The sequence below is a fragment of the Engraulis encrasicolus genome, chromosome 4 (genome assembly GCF_034702125.1).
Source record: "Engraulis encrasicolus isolate BLACKSEA-1 chromosome 4, IST_EnEncr_1.0, whole genome shotgun sequence".
Classification (NCBI taxonomy): domain Eukaryota; kingdom Metazoa; phylum Chordata; class Actinopteri; order Clupeiformes; family Engraulidae; genus Engraulis; species Engraulis encrasicolus.
This window is the reverse complement of record NC_085860.1, coordinates 33,194,019-33,199,018: the sequence shown is the minus strand read 5'-3', so window position 1 is coordinate 33,199,018 and position 5,000 is coordinate 33,194,019. Positions and strand designations below refer to the sequence as shown.

The window sequence follows — 5,000 nt, the reverse complement described above, 5'->3', positions numbered from 1 at the left end:
ATTATTTTGCACCCATATGAAAGGTGTATTGGTGTGGGGGGAATTTAAAGGGCACTGGGGCAGATTGCTGGGGATGTTGTTATGCGACTCGAGTGGACATTCTGGGAACTTGTAGTTAGAGAGAAAAACACGTACATCCGTCTCAAAAAGATTGGGTGCAGGACCAGCAAAAATACCATGAAAAAACTGAAAGAAAAGTCCGCGACACCGAGCTCCCTTTGCTCTTTTTTTAATGTGACGTTTCGGGCAGCATGCCCTTCATCAGACGTCTGATGAAGGGCATGCTGCCCGAAACGTCACATTAAAAAAAGAGCAACGGGAGCTTGGTGTCGCGGACTTTTCTTTCAGTTTTTTCATTCTGGGAACTTGGACATCATTCTGTGACAAGGGCATACTCACTGGCAATATTAATAGGTGAATGATGCAGTCTTACTGGGAATACTAGGTGACTAGGATTGACATGCTGAGAATATAATCCAGTGAAAGTAGATGTACAGGGAATTTTATTCAGTGGCTGTAATAGACTCATGGGGAATATATTTAAACGACTGACGCAGAAGACTAAGGGTGTCATTCAAAGGGCAGACGGAATGGGAATATTGTTAGTTGACTAGAGTGGATTTACTGGGGGTATTGTTAAGTGATGGATACAGACTTACTGAGAACGTCATTCTGTGATTAGGGCACACATTGGGCATATTGTTTGGTGACTGGTGCAGACGTACTGGGAAAATAATTAGCTCATTGGGCAACCCTTACAGGGAATATTGTTATCTGACTGGAATGGAAATACTGGGATTATTGTGAGGTGATGGGTGGAAATGTGCTGGGAATACTGTTAGGTGACAATGACAAACTTACTGAGAACATCATTCAGTGATTATAATGAACATACAGGGAATAATATTAGATGATGGTGCAGAGTTACTGGGGACATCATTCAGTGACCAAGGTGGATTTAATGGGAATATTGTAAACTGACTAGACAAGGGAAGAAGCGAGAGCCCACCTGGGAAACTCCAACTCCCATTGTCATTGTGACACAGCACTCCGTAGCACACAAATGTACACTCCACACTGCACACAACTAAATTACATTCATGCCTCACCCGTGCAAGTGGGCAGCCTCTGATAGCACCCCAAGTGGCACCCCATGTGGCACCCCAAGTGTCGGGATGGTACCGAGCTCAGGGTACCTCAGTCAAGGAGGAGGATGGGGGCTAGCATCGGTTAAATTACTCCCCCCACCAACCTGTCGGGTTGGGAGTCGAACCGGCAACCATTGGGCTACAAGCCTGACACCCTAACCGCTTACCAATGACTGCCCGGCTAGGATATACTGCACATACTGCAAGTATCATTCTGGTAGTGGAGTGGACTGGGAGTATTATCAGTTGACCACTGACCATACTGTAGCACATAGAGTATTGTGCAATGAGCCACATGAACTAGGATTATTATTAGATGCTGTTGTTACAGATGTAATGGCAAAATTATTAGGAGGCTGGTGAGGACTTCCTGCTATTCTGCAAACTGCAGCATGCATTGTGCTATGAGCTAACTGGCTATATCATTAGGTGGCTTGGAATGATTCATATGGGGGATATTATTAGAACACTGATGTGGTGGCTTGGTTGGGCACGCAACTGATTCCCATTTCTCACTGTGATTACATAGTGCACCAGAGCACACAGTGCGCTGAGCAAAATGTAATCTAGCGCTTTTAACCCCATTGTGAATGTAAACGGGGAGAAGTTTTGAAAAGAGCTAAATGCTAAATAAATTGCCAGGCCAACATTACCCCCACTGCGAACACTGGAATACTGTTTGATAGATAGAGATTGAGTTTACTGGCAGTGCAAAGGAATTAGGCAACCTGGTTGAGTCTGCTTGGGATGCAGAAGCATTTGGCAACCGCAGAGAATTACCACACAAACACAGGCACGCACGCACGCACGCACGCACGCATGCACGCACGCTCGCACGCACGCACGCACGCACGCATGCACGCACGTTGGTGTGGAGTATAACAGTATTATGAGAAGGAGGAGAGGGAGAGAGAGAGAAGGGGGAGTCTATATGTAATACAATTTGGTGATGGCCACGTTGTCCGTAGTATAGTAAAGTTTCCAGACACACACACACACACACACACACACACACACACACACACACACACACACACACACACACACACACACACACACACACACACACACACACACACACACACACACACACACACACACACACACACACACACACACACAGAGAAGCAAGAGACCACAGGGCCAAAGTAAACCGAACAGTGCAAGAACAGTTTGAAAATCACTAAACAAGACAAGAAAAAAAAGAAGAAAAGAGCATAGTGAGAATATAGTGAGGTAGGAAGAAGTAGTGGTCAGGCACGAGGGATAAAAAGAAAAAGAGAAGAAAAACTCCTCAAGTTACATTAGAAGACAAGTGCAGACACATTGAAGCCCATATGAGAATAACGCAGACACTCGGACAACTTGCACAGAGAAAAGAGACGGAAGACAGTAGACAGATGAAGACTGAGAGAAGGACAGAGCGAAGTATTTACACAGACAAAAAGGGATGGAGAGTAAGAGAGAGAAAGATGGAGAACTAGACGACAGTGAGAACACAGAAACCAGACACAAAACAGTTTGCAGAAAAAAATGAAACAACCGCAAGTAAAGCAGCGTCAGCAGAACAGGGAGTAGGAACAGACAGATGCAGAAAAAAACAATAAAGAGGAAGAGAAAAAGAGAGAACATTGTCATATCCGCTGAGGAGGAGAAGAGGAGAGGTGGTAGATCACAAGGTGGAGAGGCTGAAGAGTTCCAAAGGAAAAAAAAAAACAGACGAGAGAAAGAAAAAGTAAAGAAGGCATAAAAATTGAGGCACTGACAAAATATCCAGCACAGTCACTTTCAAACAAGGCAAAACTCAGCTGCTGAAGAAGAAGAAGAGAGAGGGAGGGAGAGAAGGAGTGAGAAGGAGAGAAAAGCCTGGAAAAGGAAAGGAAGAGAAGGAAAGGCTTAGTCTCAGTCAGTGTCAGAAAAAGCAGAGGAAGAGAGAGAGAAGAGAGACAGAAAAAGACAGTAAGAATAGAGAGAGAGACAAGAAAAGAGAACAAGCAAGGACAAATAACAGAGACACACATGAGCAACATAGAAGAAAGAACAAGAAAAGGGAAGCAGAGAGAGAGAGATAGAGAGAGATAGAGAGAGAGAGAGAGAGAGAGAGAGAGAGAGACAGAGAGAGAGAGAGAGACAGAGAGAGACAGAGAGAGAGAGAGAGAGACAGAGAGACATGAGCAACACATGGAAGAGAGAGAAAAAGACAATAGAAGAACAAGCCAAGAAATACACACAAAGACGTTATTAATACATTTTAAGAAAGAGGTCAGGACAAAAACACTTCTGGTAGAAGAAAAGAAAGAACATTAAGCCAAAAAATTACAGACAGCAGGACAGAGAAGAGGAAAAAAGAAACAAAGAAGAAAGAGAAATAACAGAGAAGACATGAAAAAACAAGACGACCAGTTACGTCATGAGTAAGAAGGAGCAAGGCAACATGCACATACACCCATGAGCACTCACACATACAGTAGTCCCAGTCACACATGCATACTGTACTACTCTCACACATACGGTATGCATACACAGTCCACGGTCCCGAACTCTACTCACTACATTTGCATAGGCCTTCAGAGTGCTGAAGTCAGGCTGGCATGTATGGAGTGCTAGCGGCCCCCTCAAAGGAAGGGGGCATCTTGAGGTCAGAACGAGGCCTTGCTGTGATTGGCTAATGTGTCATTAGCACTAACGAGTCGCCGGGACGAAAGCGTCATTAGGGTTTGACTCTTGCTCTTGCCTCTGTGGGAGAGGATTCGGGGTGAACTGAGTCAACTGAGTCCCTGCCTGCCGATTCGCACTGAGGACGGTAGCACTCTGAAGGGGGGGGGGGGGGGGGGTCTGACGAGCCAGGAGAAGGGGTTGGGTTGGGGTGGGGTGGCGTTTCGGAGGGGAGCGGGGAGGTGGAAGGTGGGACGTGTGGGACGGGTGCCAAAGCGCAGACTCATAGCAACGCGGGTGGTTGCTTGGGTGAAGTACACTGGCAGCTTTGGCTAAGGTAGCAGCTTCACAACGGCCCAAAGGACTGTCTGACTGTCTGCCTGTCTCTGCCTCTGTCTTTGTCCATCTGTGTGGCTTATTGTGTTGTTTCCCCAGGTGCTGGAGGTCCTTGGAGGTCTGGAGGAGGTGTCTGGGTTCAACAACACATTTTTATCTTGTTTTTTTTATTTATTATTATTTATTTTTAAAAAATCTGCTGAATGTCAATTTCAGTAAGGAATCACCAACTTGAATAATTCCAAGAAGTCGACCAGCACAGGCGGACAAAGACGAAGGAAGAGAGAGTAGTGGGCAGGCGGTTGAAGGGGAAGGGGTTGGGTGGCTGACCTCATGCTGACCAACAACAGACAAACAGAAAAAGCAAGCAGACTCACAAGGACACACTTTGTAACATTACAAAGACACACAAATTGCACACAAAACACACAGACACACAGACACACACAGATACAAACATAAAACAGAAACAAAAACATACAAGACAGACTGTACAACGGGACAAACATATATAAACAGATATATTAATTGACAATACAAACAGACACACAGACAAAACTCACAGGCAAAACAAAGACAGACATAAATACAGACGTACAGACATGCATATAAGTCAGACTGACATGACAGACAGACAGGCAGACAGACAAGAACATGAATACTCTCAAAACAGTAATGATAACTATGGAGGACATAACGGTGAGTATGAAGTAAACATAGTTTTGTATATGTGTGTGTGCAGATTTGTGTATGTGTGTTACAACTAAGGTGTAAAAATATATCGTGTATGGTGTTTTGCAAATCTGTGTGTACGGCGTGCGTGCGTGTGTGCGTGCGTGTGCATACAGTATGTGCGTGTGT

At 45.0% G+C, this 5,000-nt stretch overlaps 1 protein-coding gene across 1 annotated transcript in view; it reads right to left on the bottom strand.

Moving 5' to 3' along the window:
* Nucleotides 1-5,000, bottom strand: part of syt7a (synaptotagmin VIIa) — a 220,700-nt gene that overhangs the window by 29,907 nt on the left and 185,793 nt on the right. The window lies entirely within an intron of this gene.